Here is an 18,974-nt window from a genome sequence, read left to right as displayed (position 1 = left end):
TCATTATGCTAGTTGATTGTACATTTACGACAATGTCAAAGTATTTCTACACCATCACTGTTCTATCATAAAATATAATAGTTATCTAACAAGATGTACATGCACACTAATTAAGATAACTATAAGAAAAGCAGTCTAAACAATATGTCATTTGACCTACTAGATACAAATTACAATCTATACTCATACCCATCTAGTTTCAAGAAATGCATTTCATTTATTATACTACTATTCTACAAAAAGGTATAATGTTACAAGCATGAGGTAACAATAGTTACTGTTTAATATTATGTGCACATCCTCCTTCCCTCTCCTTCCCATCCTTCTATAAATTTTTCTTCTATTGTCATTTAGACAGACATGATTTTAATATCATTACATTAGTGAAATACTAATTTACAACACCATAACAGTTTTAATCCATGGTCACTATTTATTTAGATAAAATAATACTTCTCCAACATGATGTCAAGGAACATTGAATTGTAACCAATTTCTTTCACTAGGTAATTCGAGCTAAACAATTTGTACATAGCGTAACACATATATCTACAATCTATACTCATATCAAATTTAAAAGAAATTCTCTTTAATTAATTCACTGCTATTGCATGAATAGGTACCAAATTTCTAACATAAGGTAACAACCAGCAATGTTTAATTAATAAAGTGTGCAATTCCCTCCCCCCTTGTGTCCATTATTCCTTTTTTCATTTCTCGCTCGAATGTGATTCTCTACGTATATAGATGCCAAACCATGTTAGAATTCACTTAATTAGAGATACATAAGAGTATTTCTTAACTATCAGTAGTTTATCTCAAAAAATATTTACTATCAAGAAGTATAGCTAGCCACAATTACTTAAATATCTTGTAATCCTAGAAGAATCCCTCTTTAGAGATACATGAGTATATTTTCCAATCGTCAGTAGTTTATCTCAAAAAGTATTTGTGATCAAGAAGTACAACTAACTTGAAGGAATCTCTCTTTGTTATACTCCCTATTTCATTCATGTAATTTACAATGACTCAATTTGTTTATCTTTATCTTTGCATGTATCAGTCTATTGTGATCAAGAAGTACAGCTAGCCACAATCACTCAGATACCTTGTAATCTTGAAGGAATCCCTCTTTGTTGTACTCCCTATTTTATTTGTGTAATTTACAATGACTCAATTTGGTTATCTTTATTTTTGTATGTGTCAATCTACTGTGATGTGAGCACCCATACACAATTGGTAATGCAGTCTAAATTGTACGGTGTCACTACTATCTTGCAACAAGAATAAAAAAAAGCAACAATTACCTTCATACTCTCCTTGTTATTTTATATGCTTATAAACTTCCTAAGTCATTTAATTCGTCTACTAAGTCAAATTTACAAACACTTGGTATGCATAAGTTCCCTGTGCATACCTCCCTCAAGTTGGCTCTTAGTGTATCTAACTTGTACTACCCATAGTCTCCTTGGTTAGGATTTTTCGTCAGAGTTTCAATTTCATTATTCATGTCACACCATCTTAAACAAGTTATAGAAACAAGACCATGCAAGTAAGTTCATCCCCCTTTAGTCACAAAACAAGCCAAATATTGCGATGAGTTTGCAATAGTCTTACCTATGTGATTTAGTCCAATTCGATTGAGTGTATCTCTGCTTCAGATCTCACCAACTTTCACCATTTTGTAGCCTTTATGAAAAATTTTTGTCCCGCAGTAGTTACTTCTTGTGTTCCCTCGGTACATTGATTGGTGACACTATATTTCTGCAACACTTCTTCCAAAAACCTCTCATCTGAAACCATTTTACAACACTACAATCTAAATCCATTGTTACGATTTATTCACATAAAATAATACTTCTCTAACATGATGTCAAGGCACACTAAATTGCAACCAATTTCTTTCACTAGGTAAGTTCAGCAAAATAATATGTACATAGCGTAACACATATATCTATAATATGCACTTATACTAACCAAGTTTAAAAGAAATTCTCTTTAATTAATTCACTACTATTGCACGAATATATACCAAATTTCTAACATGAAATAGCAACCAGCAATGTTTAATTAATAACGTGTGCAGTTCCCTCCCCCTTATACCCACTATTCCTTTTTTTATTATTTTTCACTCAAATGTGATTCTCTACGTATATAGGCGCCAAACCATATTAGAACCCACTTAATTAGAGACACATGAAAGTATTTATTAACTATTGGACACGGGGCAAGGGCAGTTGCCAGTTCAACCGTTCTTGAACAATGTAACTTCTTTTGAATATTATGTAATTCTATGTAAATTTCTTGTATATTTTTACAACAGAGGTGTGATATTGTGTTACTGTTCATGTGGATCTCGTATGTAATAATTCATCTCTGTTGTTAAATTTTACAAGTAATTCATATAAAGTTACACCTTGTTCAAAAAATATTACATCATTCCGAACAGTTGTTAATGGCAATTGTCCAGGCCCCGCATCCTCAACTATCAGCAGTTTATCTTAAAATATATTTGATATCAAGAAGTATAGTTTGTGAGGATCCGAAAAATTTTCTTATTTACTGACGTATTTAAATATTTATTCACTCATTTTCTCCGGATAATTTATTTCAACCATTTTAAATTCATTTTTATGGAACCATGTCTTATTTATACTTTTAAAACATCTCGTTAACAAATTTAAATTTTTCGAAGGCTCGTTTATTGAGGAATAACAAATGCACATTTTCGAGATGATAGTCGATCAAGAGTGTAATAATAATTTTGGAGAATTAAGAATGATCAATAGTAGACTAAGAAAAGATAATTGAGAGATTAGATGTGAGTGAATTAAACTTAAACTTATACTGCTCGTGTGTCGATAGTTTCCCGAAAGATGCGCCGATACAAACAAATTGGAGATTTGAGGAATTAATACTAGACTCGTGTGAGGATTCATGTTTTTATTTCTTAAATAGTTATTTTTATAATTATTTACCTTAGTAGTAGTTACATATATCATCGTTACATGAATTCCTTTTAAAGTTCGCCTTATCGTGTGCGAATCGGAAGTTTGCGTATATCGATCTAGAATGGATAAATGGAGATTTAAGAAACTTATACTAGATTACTAAGAGTGAATAATTATATTATTAAAGGAGTTACATTAGAGATTTAGTACACAAGTGAAACAAACCCAAGAGAAATTGGACACGAAACAAGCGCGTGTGCGCACTATTCATAGTTGACTTTTACTTAAATTTTAACCACAAACACTCAAGCTTCTCCAAGAAGCTTCATTCAGCCTCTCTCTCTCTCTCTTCACTCACCATAGCAGGTCAACCTCCAAGCAAGGAAGAAGAAGAAAACTCTTCACCATTTCACTCCAAATCCTATTCCAAATCACCTTAAACTTTGCATGCAACCTCAAAATTTCTTGGAGATCCACTTAAGTTAGAAGAAAGGCATCATCTCATGGTTTTTTTGGGGCTTTAGAGGTACAAAAATTTCTGGTTTCTCTCAAGGATTAGGAGGTAATCATTCAATCTTTTAATCTCGGCTTTAGTGGGTTTAATCTTGGCTATGAAGCTTGTAGCTTCATTATTGATGTTGTTATTTGAATTGGAATGGTTGAAGTGGGCTCTATGAAATCCCACCTTGGTTGTATGGGCTGATATGATGATAATATGTGTGTTAATGTGTTTGTGGTGAATGTTGGTGTGTAGATGAGTGTTAAGATTTGAAAAGGAAGAGAGGAATCGAAGGAAAAATTTCGCAGGAATGCTAGGCAAATCTGTCCTGTTTTTGCCGTACCTGTATTTCAAATTTTGGGGGCTCAAATGATTGTGAAACTAATATATATATGTTATATAGTGTGTGTAGAAAGTTTCTACCAAAAATCATTTGTATTAGTTTAGAAAAATTTGAATTTTGGCAAGAACAAATCTGGAAAATTCGTGTAGCAGAGGTCCACTGGTAGTATTCTTTGAACGAACGTATCTCTCTATCCGGATGTCAAAATTGAGTGCCGTCAGTGGAATTCAAAACTAGACATCCAAATTTTTCTAACGGTGTATAATACACCTTCTAATTCGAATTGAGTCATCTGTAGTGATTGATCAAAGTCGGCTGTTCTGCTGGACTGTCCAACCGAGAGGAAGTTAGAAGTTGCAACTTGTAACTCTAATTTCTCTCATTTGCAAACTGAATTTCAAAACGATTTCTACTGATGAAATCTAGACTTTTGAATTTAGTTTCCACTACCACCAACCATGCTCAATTTCAAGTTGTATTGAGTGAGATTTGGTCTAATTCCTAAATTGTACCAAAGCTAGAAAACCCTAATTTTGCTAGCCGAATGGCCTAGCTTGACTTGGGATATGTTGTTTTGAAAATTTTGGTGTCAATCACCTACCAAATGTATATTAAATGTTTCTTGGGTCTTGGTTTCATAAATGAGTCAGATTGGAGTTGATTTCATTGGGTAAAATGTTTGAAAAGGAAAAGGAAGCAAGAAAACAGATTTGTCTTGGAAATTCCTTAAACTTTGGTAGTTTTGTTAACTACCTTCCCGTGTGAATTTTCAAATAAAATTTGATAGAGGAGTAGTCCTCATATGGAAGTTGAATTGTACCAATTTTTATGTCATTCTAAGACTATTTCAATATACAAAGGATGTGCCAAAATTGTTCTTCAAATCTATAAAATGGACCGAACAATCCTTATTTTGACCAACTTTGAGTTGCTATATCTTGAGGCTAAAAACTCCGATTCTTGTTCCATTTGTTGTGTTTGAAACCTTGATTGGATTTCTTATTGTGTTACAAATTTCGGAGGCTAGTTCACTTTCTGTGAATTTTGCCGAATTTCCAAAGTTTACCGAAAACTAAGATTGAAACTGTCTTGTAAGTAGAAGTCAGCCAAGTTAAACTAAAATTTGAAAGTCATCCGCTTAGAATCTTAGAAAAGTGTTTTCTAGAAACTTTTAGTACTTTGAAACTAGTTTTTAACGGTACCAAGTTTTCCAATTTTGGACCTACTGAGTGCAAGATACGATTTTTCAAAGATTGTCCCTTAAAATGGAATTCTTCAAACTTGTTGGAAAAATGAGTTTTAGAAATTCTTCACTACCCTTCGATATTGATTGATTGTTTTACATTTGACTTCAAAGAGGAAAAATCAGTTTTCCTTGTGTTATTAAACCCCACTTTTGAATCTCAATTTACGAGTAATTAAGACTCTCTTTCATGATATTTTCTTAGTATTGTGCAAGTATACAACCTTTCTTGTTAACGAGGGGTTTATAAGCAATAGTGTGTTATAACCAATTATTATTTGCTTAGGCGCTTAAGGGGACCTTTAAGAGAAACTCGAAGCGGACGCCTAAACACTTGTTTGACTCTTACTTTAATTGGTGAGTGTCAAGTGCATGACTTGTTGATATTATGTGAATTGTTCTATGGATTGAATGGCTTATAACTATTGAGTCGAGTGTGTACTTTATCGCACTCGTTCTCATTTAAATGAATCGTAATTGAATTGATTGAAATGAATCGAATTGACTAAATTGAATTGAATTAATTGAATTGACTTGTATGCTATTGCTGCATACGTCGACTGGAGTGAATCTCCTCGACAAAAATTGAAATGATGGGGACGCCCAAACTCATCGGCCAACCTTGCGACTTGAGCCGGCATTGGCTTGGTCGTGAAACCTGGTGAGCCATGAGAAAAAAAATGATAGGCTTGATCTATTGGAAAGATCTCGCCTGACATACTCGAGCAGTATCGCCTTATACAAAGAAGAGCGGGCTCGGTACAGGGGTATGTAATGGTGAACGGGAAAGAGTAAGTGAAGTTTTTACGGATTTAATACCGACTCGGTTGACGGAGTGTCATCGCGGGGAGGTAATTGATCGAGCATTGGCAAAGCAAGTGGAACCTAGCTCCTGAGAGCTTCCATATCCTTGAATTGTTTCTGTTTACTTTTCTCACTCGAATTGTTAATTACTTGAATACTATTGTTTTATTTGCTAAATGTGATTGCTACTTGAATTACGTGCTTGTATGTGTGTTTATTGGCCTCACGAGCAATCGCTCACCCCGTAGATTTGTTTTCCTTAACAGGACCAGATGGAAAGATTTTGGAGAAAAGCCGACTAGATTACTCTTTTGATTAGTACCTTGGTTGTAATTGTTTAGTCGACTTATAATGGTTGTGTTTTGGGACTTGATGCACTTTTGATTGGGATTTTGAATGTATTTGTCTAAACAACTTTTGGAGGTTGTATATTTTGGGAATGAGATGTACTTTTGGTATCTTGTGATGTAAGAGTTGAATGGTTTTTAAGGAAGCGAATTTTCTTTATATCTTTGACTTTTGGTATCATTAGTTAACCTTAAGTTTGAATTGAATTGTATCGAGTCCTGGCGAGAGGTGGGTAGGCGTTCCGCGGATATCCTTGGGTTCGCCCTTGGGAGAAGTGGGGGCGTCACATAGTTAGCCACAATTACTCAAATATCTCGTAATTTTGGAAGAATCCTTCTTTAGAGATAAATGAAAGTATTTCTCAACTATCAGTAATTTATCTCAGAAAAAAAAACTGCTATAAAAAAGTATAACTAGCCACAATCACTCAGATACCTTGTACTCCTGGTAAATTTTGTTGTACTCCTTATTTCATTCGTGTAATTTACAATGACTCACTTTACTTATCTTTTATCTTTGCATGTGTCAGTTTACTATGATGTGAACACCCATCCACAACCAGTAATACATTCTAAACTGTATGGTGTCACTACTATCTGACAACAAGAATGAAAAAATCAAGTAATGATTACCTTCATACTCTTCCTGTTATTTTATATGCCGATAAACTTTCCAAGTCATTTAATTCGTCTACTAAATTAAATTTACAAACACTTGGCACGTATAAGTTCCTTGTGCATACCTCCCCCAAGTAGGCTCTTACTATATCTATATACCTTAGGTGACAAATCATTAGATGTAGTTTAGGACATGGTTCAGTGACATTACCTTCGTCGAATTGGGGCATTATATTTCACCAACGTCGGATGGCGCTGTTGCTGTTACTTAGTTGTTCAACAAAACTGGAGATTGTTGTAAATGTATTTCCTTTATTCCCTTCTACTTTGCTGCCTGTCCTGGAAAAGATGCAGAGAAATTGTCCTAATAATTTTTAATCTCAGTCAATTGTTGCATTCCCTCCCAAAGATGTCTACAAAGATAAATTGGTCCTTCCATCTTTACTCAAAATGCCTCACGAGCTTGGCTTCCTCTCAATAGATTTGGCCTCATTTCTTTTTCACATAAACGTGCCCTAAATTTCTCCTCCCACTTCAATGTTTGCATTTTTATCTCTCAATTATTTTTGGCAAATATCCGTAGAGATAGCAAGACTTATTTTGGTGTACAAAAGAATGAATCCATGCTTTCTCGACTTTTTTCTTTCATTTTATGCGGTTGATTCAAAATTTTGCATTTGATATTTAAATTTTGAATCAGTCTGTTTGCCCCAAAAGTACACTGTTAGAACTTCAATACATTTTTTACATTTTTATTCTGCCTACTTATTGTAACGATGTCGTTTTTGGTTCAGCAATAGAATTAGTAGATGTGGCTTCTTCTTCACCTCTCGTTGCATTTTATGAGAGGATTGTTCAGGAACGGTCGGCCTGATGACCGTTCCTGCCCCAAATCCCTTGCGGTTCTTAATGCCTGAGTGTCCTTCAAAACCCAAGACATAATTGGACCACACTAAGTTCTGTAATTTTCTAGAAGTGGCTACTATGGATTATAGAGTTTGCTCTTGTCCTTAACTTAATGTAGCATCTAGCCTTGCATAGAACTTGATTCACTCATTTCTTTGAATAGTCGTAACACAATACTACTAACCTAGTAATACACCATCCACAGTCCATATCCAATTCTTTTTGTCACCAACTGTAGTACCCATGATAGAGAGAACTGATCCAATAAATTTTTACTATAAACTACGAGCCCAAAATACTTAAGGGAGTTTTGGTCCATTCTACAATGTATTATCAACAAATCAATCTTCAAGTAACACTTTTATGTAAGACACAAGCATGTTAGATATGTAAAGGCACGAATGAGCCTCCTATTACCCAGTTTAAAGAGATTTGCTCAACTATTAAAAATGGATAAAAGGAAACAAGCTATGAGCAACAAGCTATGAGTCACAATATCATTACAGTGCATTATGCACCCATAAATTTTTTTTTTTTTTTGTGTAAAGGCAATAACAAGATAAATGAATTGTAAAATATCTCTAGAACAATTGTCACTATCTCATTTGGCTTTCCCAAATTAAGTCTATATGCTTAATTTTTCATGTTTCTTAAAATGACGTAGTCAACCAAATTGTCCAAAGTAATATGTATATTTTGTGGATGTAGGTTAAAGAATATACATAAGAAGGAATATTTTTTAGCATAAAGTTGTTATATTTTGACTTTTTTTCTTTTTTAAACCTTTTTGTATGCTTTAGTACACCGCTTTCACTAAATAATTAACTTTATTAAGGGTATATTTCTTGTTTTGTTGCCACAAATGCATCTTTAAGGTTAAAATCTCATTTAACTTGCAATTTAGGATTGATTATGTTAAACTTGTAATCCTTGATATACTTTAAAACTTAGATTGATCCCATTAGAAAATGAAGTAGACAAAATGAAAAGTTACATTATTTGAGGAGTATTTTGTAATTAACCAAACTGAACATACATAAGTTCACAAAAAAAATAAATACGCACCTGTATTATATATGTGTACATACGAAACGCACGCATAGGATAGAAGCATCTTGGTTTTGTAGAGAAATCCTTGACGTTTTTGACCTTGCATATACACCCTTCTCATTTGCATTTGTCTTATGCATTTCTTTCAGCTCCAATAGAATATAAATACATATTTTTCTTAAGGGGAATGACCTATTTATGATTTATTTTTGAAGTATATCATATTGTATTCTATGAAAATAATTAATGAAGTCTACTTTGTAAAGTTTTCTTCCAAAATCTAAAAATATTTAATACATCCTAAGTTACATGTTGAATATATTATAGGGTTTTTCTAACAAGTGTTCGAGTGTCCTATAGGCACTTGTTAGCACAACAAATATTCACAAAACCTACCATGTATACACACACACTAACAATTATTATTCTCCCTTATATGTATATACTTTCTCTATTTAATCTTACCTACTCTCCCTTGTATTTATTTACTTTCCCTAATTAATCTTACATTTTAAAAAATATGACACTTGAAATATATCTCTATGACACTAGTTAGATAAACCTTATATTATATATAAAATTTTCTTTTATTCTTGAATATAAGTTATAAATTCTAAAAATAATTAAATTTATATATGTTTGGAATCTTTGTTATTGGTATTTTGGAATAGAATAATCAGATTACATATTCTATTTTTCTCAATTCTAGGTTGTAAACCTCTTGAATCATTTCTTCTTGTTATGACCCAACTTTTGAGTGTCATTCCTCTATTATTGGCATGAGAGATGTAGATTAAGTTCGCATAAACAAATTTTAATATCACTAATTTGTCAATTAATAAAATTAATTTGATATGGCTTTTGTTTGGCTGTCATAAGGTTTGGGATTTGTTGCACATTGAGAAACCTGTGTAAATAAATTTTTTTTGGAAAATTCATATGGGAATTAGCTATACACTTTTGAGTTTGGTTCTAAAAAAATTGACTCAATCTAGGATACGAGTAATTTATAATTTCCCTAGTTACTATCTACTGATAACTATTCACATTTTTGGTATTTAAAAATATTTTTGGTTGATATTGCTAGCTAGTGTGCTCTATCTTTTACTTTAGATGCATTTCATACAATACCAAAAAGAATAAATGGATAAAAGTGGTAAAATATTAGCTGAAAAATTAACGCAAACAAAATACTTTTCTCATCACTTGATGAAATATTATTGCTATATTTTTTGATATTTTATTTCTCACTTAAACTTGATCTCTTGAATTTCACCTTGAAAAGAGTAAGAGAGATTTGAATATCAAGATCTGTAATTTCTGAGATCTCAATTTTAACCACTAGATCAAAACTTTCTTCACATGTTTTCTTTTGCATTATTGAAACAACGAAAGGTTTTATGTAGGGTCATTTCACCTTGGAAAGAGTTTAATGAAAAGGAACAAAATTTTGCACAATTATGAATAAAGAATACTTTAAACAATGTTGAAATTCTAACGTAAAGTTTCTTTTCATTTTTTTTACATTTGCTAATGTGAAGAATTGTGGATATTAAATGGCAATAGTATGGTATTTGTAGATATGAACAAAATGAAGAGTCTTTTTTTTTTCTCCTCTAGAAGTATGAATGGAAGTATATTATCACTCTAATCAAAATTATATGCTCCTTGTACATCTTTTTCTTAGTTTAGGTGGTTGAATCGCAAAGGTGTTTTATGAATTTTCTTTTGCGAAGTGAGATGAATGTTTATTCAATGTTTATTTTCTTTTGTGAAGTGAGATGAAATATTTATTCAATTTTAATAGATGCATATCCTTTTTCAGTAGTTTGACTTAGTGAAAAGGCCTTTTTTTCTTTTTTCTTTTTTTAGTTTTTCCTTTAAAACCTTCCACTTCTCCCTATACCCTTTCCACCTTCAACTATCAAGTTCAAGATTCAAATCCTGATTCTGACAATGGGGAGAACACTAAGAGCCCATCCCTAACTGCTATGCCAACCCCAGTGGTTGACTTAGTGGAAGGGTTTACTTGATTGATAGTTAGAAATCCTTTTGGCTCTTTTTTTTGTTTTGCTTGTGTTAATTAATATTTGATTGGTACCATAATGTGTTAATTTAAAGAGATAATTAGGACAAAAATTTATATGATATTTTAGAATTTTTATATGTGAAAAGATCAATTACACATGTCAAATTTTGTTTATTAAACTAATTCTATTTAAAAATTGAGAATGGCTACATTATAAATATTGAATGCTTTATTTTTCTTCTTCAATCTAATAAAGAAGTGCACAAAAATTTGTGCTTTTATACCTGGAGGAACTCATTGCTTATGAATTCACATTAGTTTTCCTAACAAAACGTGTTGATCCACTTTCTATTGATTGACATTAATTTTACTATTGGGACAAGATGAGGCAATGCGTATGAGAATAATGTTGTGGAAATATCATGCTAAGGTCAACCCATTTTTGACATTAAATTTGTCAAATTTGGTAACCCACACGGAACTTGTGGTTCATTCTAGAAGGGTACTTGTGATGCCAACAATGATCCACATTCTGCTGTTCGTGAACCATGTGTTAGGAATTGGTCCAGTTTTGGTGGAAAATGATATTATATATTCTTCATAAATTAAGTAGTTAAGGATAAAATGTCACCCAATTCATAGGTGTTATTAGTGAGTGTATTGTTTGTTCTCTTCTTAGTCAACGTTTCTTAGATTTTCTTCTTTTTCTATCAATGTTTCTTGAGGCAAACATGAGTTTTGGATGCGTTTTGAGCATTTGCTCAATAATATATTAGAAACTCTATATTTTTGTCTAAAAAAAATATGTTGATTGAGGAAATGATTCAAAAAAGGGTGAAAGATAGAAAAAGAGTCCTACAACAGGATTGATTTATGAAATGACATGTTGTGACGACCTCATCTCCTCCTAAGTTGAACCAAAGGGCTTAGCAAGCCGCCTGCCTAACTCTCGTCAAGACTCAATCGCTAACTTACTCACAAACCTTGGTTACAAGCGTAACCACCTCAAAAGCAAGAATTACATCTCCAAATGATAATAAAAAGAACTATTCTTCAACAAATACATGAGACAGTGATCACTTCAATCTTAAAGTACAACACTAGTTCAAAATTACAAAAGTCGAGTTTTCAAACTTACAAGTAAAAAACAAAACTAGAGAGTTGATACTATTACACAAAAGCAAAAGATTTACACAAAACTTGGCCCTTCGCAATCAATGGCCCAAATTCTCGCCCCCTGTAAGGAAAACAAACTAAAATGGTGAACTTTTGCTCAATGAGGTTCCAAGAAGGTCATGCAATCAATAATATAATACACAAGTCACATAATGTAAACCACCACAAGATAGAGCAATTAGACTTCAATTAAGTAATAACACATTCATTTAAAAGGATACGGGGCTCTCATGAGCTTGTTCAAGTAGCTTGATTAAGGTTCAAGATTTTCGTTGACACTTCGTTGATTTTATTCCATAATACTATCAAGTAATTCACCACTTCACGTCATTCTCCAACCACTGTTCAACCCCCTACCAGGCCCGCATGTCAAATTCAAGAAGGATAATACTCGAGTATACCAGTTTCAGATTAAGTTCGAGAATTCAAGTACAGGTTCCAATTCAAGTTCAAGTGACAAGACTTCATTAATCTCATCGACCAAACCCTTGTTGGCTCGACTCAACCAACTAACCAATGGGGTTTGGGGCCCCCAAGCATGCAATGGAGTCGTTGGAATAACAATCCAAATGACTATCAAGTCAAGCACAAGTAAAGCAATTCATTTAATACAAATATCAGGGGTCTAGCCATGAAGGGTCGAGTATGAGAAGGTACATCCTCACCCAGGCAATAGCAATTCAAGGGCAAGTATCTCAACCAAGCAAACATTTCATTCAAGCAAGGAAACACGGCACATAAATACTTCACAAGCACTTAGAACACTCACCACTTAAAGTAAAGTTCAAATGTGTGACAACCCCACCTCCCTCTAGGGTTTAGCGAGTCGCCTGCCCAACTCTCACCAAGACTCACTCACTCGAAACTCGAAAAAATAACGTACATCCATAGAAAATAAGTACCACAACAAGTTCAAACTTAATATATACATTGATGCTCAACCCAGATACAAGGCTCTACACACCAAAATACTTTAAAGTGTTTACAATTCAAGTACAAACAACTCTAGTCGGGTGCTAGCGCGAGTACAACTTCAAAATTCAAAACAATTAGACTACGCTAGTCTTTACAAATCTCGCGCCTAGCTCGTACCCCCTATAAGGAAAACAAAACTAACGGAGTGAGCTAAAACTCAGTGATGTTCCAAATAACAAATTGACCATTAATTAACAGTAAATGTATCATAATAGTGAAATAGCGAGTATAACAAGTCAAGAAAATGAGCAATACACTTTGTACAACCAACATTTCATATTTAGTATTTCATGTAAAATGATACAGTTGCCTTGGTAAACCAGTTCCACCATAGCTTGATCAAATAGTAGTTGACACTCCGTCAACTTTCAAGTAAGGTAACTAGTCCAGTAGTACACCACTTAACTCTAATTTCCGTCCATCAACCAAACCCCTTACCGGGCCCGAACTCCAAGGTAAACACTGGTGGTAATACTAAAGTATACCGATTAGTCGAGGAGATAACACTGCACTCGACAACACTAACTACCCAGGGTTCGTTATCTAATCGACCAGACCCTTGCCGGTTCGACTCGATTAACTAGCCACGGGGTTTCTAGAATTCCAGACAAAATACAATTCAGAAGCATGTATATCAATTCCATTGAAATCAATGAACAAGAATAAATCACATTAGGGCAAGTGCGATAAAGTACACTCTTGCCCTATCAATCCACTCATATATCATGTAATCACATTGGTCAAATATTAAACACAAGTTTCAAGTGCAATCAGGTATTTGGAAGCACTCACCAAAAGATGTAGTGCCTTTACGGGTCACGTTCGGGTATTATTCCGTGTTTGGAGTCCAAATCTGCGAGAAAATATTTTTTAAGAGCTTTGAAAATTAACTAAGGTTCGAAACTTAAACGTTTTGTTTAACGAGAATCAAGTAATTGAAACTCATTTAGAAAATATTCGTAAAACTCTTGCTCGCTTTTCAAACTGTGAAACTTTGAAGCAATTATACTTTGAAATATCATTTGAGTCGAAGAAACGAGGAAAACATATTTCGATTAGTCGTAAATTTCATTTTTCCAAGGGTACAAGTTTTGGTTGAATTTTAACTTATATACCTCTATGAAAGAAGGCTTGAATACCCTAGACGATTCAAGTGAAACTCGTTCTCAATTCCTACTCAAGTTGCGCTTACATCTCCTAGCCCTCGAGTGAAAAGTTGGGCAATGCGCCCTTTGTGTTTACCTATTTTTCAACCATTTATGGCTTCATTATTTTTCTCAGGTCAGCCCCAACATTACACACAAGAAATGTCACCACCATAGCCTTCAATTAGGCTCTAAAATCATCCAATTACATCACAAGTCCAATAATATTACCAGAAATCAGTTTTGAAGCCCAAAAGATTAACTAGCAGATTTGACATCTTATAGTATTTTGGTCACAAATGGAACTACACTTATCGGATTGAGGCACACTTTATACCGATTCGAAGCTGAGAAAGGGCTACAACTTGTATGAAGACAACTCAACTCAGTTCATAGTTGATCGAGGTCGAATTTACAAATTACAGAACCAGAAGTTCATGATCAGTCGGGTTGTCAGTACTGAATTCAAACGGCAATAACGCAAGCTACACAATTCCGATTGAGGCGTTTTTAAATGCGTTGGAAAGCTAAAACATAGGGCTAAAATTTTTGTGTTTTGGCTAAAGGCTGATTTGATACGGATCAAGGCGAAAAACGAAGTTAGAATGGGAAATCTTGAAACTGTCCATGAAATGAAGCTTTTGGCAGTCAGGGCTATTTTGGTCTTTTGACATGCTACCGTACTCCAATTGAGCTGAAATTTTACAGAAAGTTATATCACACAATTTTCTACAATTTTTATGTTTTGACTTAAGCCTGATTCGGCCTCTAACATACACAAATAAAGCTGGTCAGAATAGAGCAGTTTCAATCCTTAAATCTGGAATTTAATGCATCCAAGGTATAAACTTCACATTTCTAGCTTGAACCACTATTTCAACTTCCTATACAAGATTATAGACATCACATGCTCTCTAAACAATAAGGAATACAACTGAACAACTCAAACTCTAACTCAAAATCCACCATATCCATCAAAACTACCAAAAGAACTATCATTTACCACAAGTATAAGTTGTTATCCACACTTAATCAAGTTTAAGGAAGAGATAAAGGAAAGGCAACCATGTACCTCTCTAAGATGCTTGCAAGAGAAATCCTTCACATTTCCTTTCCAAACTTTAGCACCCCAAGCTTCCTAAGCTCCCAATTTAAAAGTTAATCGGTTTAGATTTTCGATTTTCTCTCAACTAAGCTAGGAATCAAGATGGAATGAAGTGGTCTTTCTCTCTTGTTTTCTTTCCTTAAGTCTCGGCTGGAATGGCAGAAATGAAGAGCAAAAGAAGTGTATTTGGTGATAAATATGAAAGAAATTGGTTAGTCAACAACCTTGGGATGTTCGCCACTTGTCGCCTCAAGATTGCATCTTGAATTTTTCTTCTTTTTCCTTTCTTTTTTTGGTCAAGAATTTTGGCTCTCTCTCTTGGCTGATTAGGGATGATATTTTGGTACTAATGACAATGAGATTAAGTTAATAAAGTGGTGGTGAAGTGGTGTGTTCAATCGGTAGTGAAAGATACACGTCGGTTCACACCGTTTTTCCTTACCTCGCACGTACTAGGGTTTTCACTTATAATTCACTCCCCTATTATTCATACTTCTAATTACACACTTTTTCTTATCTAAAACTCACTATTAATCACCAAATTTAGTGCACACTTCGCACCAATTACTCACACTATGAAAAGACATAAAAACCCTAGTTCGCTTAACGATGAAAGAAAAAAAGAAACCCTTGGTTCTATGATTATTTGTGACAGCCCCATCTCACCTTAAGGTGAACCAAATGATTCGGCGGACCGCCTGCCCAGCTCTCGCCGAGACTCAGTGAAACCTCAATCAAATCCGAAATAAAACCACAAGATCAAACGAAATAACAATCCAAAACTTAAAGTGAACTTATATACATTTCTGTCTCAAAAAGGAGTACAAATATCGAATATACAAAGGTTCTCAATTTTTCTTACATCCAACCCGTGCCGAGCACTAGGGCGAGAACTATTACAAAATCAAAGAAACTAGTCTAGGCTAGTCTCTACCGAGCTCTCGCCCTTGCTCGCCTTCCACTACTAAGGAAAATAAAACTAAAGGGATGAATTAAAAGCTCAGTGAGGTTCCGAACACATAATCAAATAATCAATCCAGTTCAAGAAACATTTACAAGGGAAAGCGATAACAACACATTCATTAAAAGGATACAGGCTTACATGGAGCTATTCGTTCGTTCGTTCCTTCTCCTGTCATTCCCCTTATTCCTCCAATCATTTAAAAATGCATTTTTGTAAGTAAAACCCCCATTTGCATTGACATTCGTTCGTTCATTTCATTCACCCCCTCCTGGACGTTGGTCAGGCTCCTCCCGACAACAAGGTAATACTCGAGTATACCAAACGTTCACACTCAGGGTCACCATATCGTCCGACCGAGTCCGCTTCTGGCTCGAGTCGATCGGTAACGAAGGGCAGGGCCTAGTTCAGCCAAAAGGTTTACATCATGCGCAACTAGTATTTCATTATTTAATCATTGAAAATTTCACATTCATTTAGGTCGAGTGCGATAAAGTATACACTCGCCTAGAAAACTCATTTGAAGCAATCATTGAAAATATTTAACATGTTATCATTCGTTCATAACAAATCATATAATCAAGAACAAGCCACATAGTCAATGAAAATATAACAAACAAGGAACACTCACCTATTTAAGCAAAATAACGTCCAAAGTGTTCTTCCGGTTATTACCCTTAATCGCCAAGGAATCCTAATATAATCAAACGAACACATTATACTTCAACCATCAAAGATGTAAGTGATTCAAAGAAAATTTGAATACGTACTAGTACTAGGTATAAATATGGTTTTGGTAGTGAAAAGAGGACATAAGTAAAATATTTGTAAAATTTATGCTCACATGTAAACCTTTAAAATCGCTATTTGAGTGGAAATGGCAAAGAAAACGTAAATACCCTAGATGGTTCCCGTGGTATTCGCTCTCAAGCCTTACTCAAGTCGCAAGTAGGTCTACCTAATCTTCTAGCGTAAATTTGGGTAGCACGCCCTTTGTGTTTACCTATTTTCCAACCATATATGGCTTCATTCTTTTTCTCAATCAATCCCAAAGTCACACAAAAAATCATCTCATTTCAATAGCCATTCCATAGGTTCAAAGTCATACAAGTACAAAATCAAGCTAGGAACATGTGCGGAAATGAAGTTTGAGTCAAAAAACAAAAGACAGATTTACCGTCACTTAGCGTAACAGGCACAACCGAAGTTACGCTTATCAGATTGCGGTGAAATTTATACCGTTTCGAAGCTAAGACGGAGTGATACAACTTTGATGAAGACTACTCAGTCCAGTTCATAGTGTATCTAGGTCAAAAGTCCGGATTACAGAACCAAAATCTCACATTCAGGCTAGTTAACCGCATTATACGTAAACGATAATAACTCAGGCTACCGAAGTCCGATTGAGGTGTTTTCAGTTGCATTGGAAAGCTGAAACATAGGGTTAAAAGGTTCATGTTTTGGGAAAAGACTGGTTTGGTACGGATCAAGGTGAAAAATGCAGCCAACATGAGAAAATGTTAAAACTGTCTGCTGGACGCTACCTAGGGCAGTCTCAGGGGTATATTTGTCTTTTCTCAAGATACGGTTGTCAGATTGAGTTGAAATTTTATAGGCAGTTATAAAACATCATTCTCTACAACTTTTATGTTTTGTGCTAAACCTAATTCGGCCTCTAATATGGTCAAACAATGCCGGTCAGAACAGGGGAGGTGTAAAACCGAAAATCTGAAATTTATGCCTACAAGTGCTAATCTTCATAATTCTAGCTTAAAACACTACCTCACCTCCTTATCTACACTTATTTCCATCATAATCCATCTAAACAAGAAGAAATATGGCTGATCAATACAAACCCTAACTCACCAATTCTCCCAAAATCACCACAACTACTTCCATAGCTACCAATTTAACCAAATCATGAGTTATATAACAACTTAAACAAAAGTAAAAGAACCAAAGATAAGCGACAGTCAAAATACCTCAAGAACAAGCTTTCAAAGGATATCCTCCACCTCTCTTTGAAATTTTTGGTTCCTTAAACTTCCCAAACTCTCAAACTATTGATTAATCGGTTTAGATTTCTTGTTTTCTCACTTAAGTGGATCAAACTCAAGATGGATTGTGGTTTCTTTCTCTTGGCTTTTCTTCCTCTCTCTCTCAGCTGGTAGGTAGAAAATGAAGGTTCAATGAAACTTCAAGAAGGTTAAAAATGATAGAAATGAATTTGGGTCAAAGGTGACAAGTGTCACCTTGTGATTGGAAGTCAATTTTTTTTCTCTTGTTTTCTTGGTCAAATATTGTGGCTGATGTATGAGATATTTTGAGGGTTAATTAGCTGAAATAAAATGAGAAGATTAAGGTAATAAAGTATGGGTCAAGTGGTGCACTCATCCGGTAACAAACGGTACCCGTCGGTTCAACCCGTTTTTTCTTAAATCGCGTATACTAGGGTTTTAACTTATAATTTACTAACTTATTATTACCACTTCTAATCCCACACTTAATATCATCTAAAACTCACTCTTAATTATCAAATTTGATCTACACTCCGTACCGGATAGTCACACCACGGATAGGCGTAAAAACCCTAATTCGCACTAACTTGAAAACAAAAAGGAAAAACCCTTAATTCTATATTCATTTGCACTTATTGTGGGGTGATTGGGTAGTAAGGCCATTATAAAGTAATAATTTTCAAATAAAAGGGTATTTTTAAGAAAATATAAGGAATTTTACAGGTCCTCACATCGATAATGCGTTTCAAATTTAACGTACACTAACTCATACTAGGAAAATGAAGTTAAAACTGTACTTGCTTG

This window comes from Coffea eugenioides, chromosome 2 (assembly GCF_003713205.1).
Source record: "Coffea eugenioides isolate CCC68of chromosome 2, Ceug_1.0, whole genome shotgun sequence".
NCBI lineage: Eukaryota > Viridiplantae > Streptophyta > Magnoliopsida > Gentianales > Rubiaceae > Coffea > Coffea eugenioides.
This window is presented reverse-complemented; position numbering follows the sequence as displayed.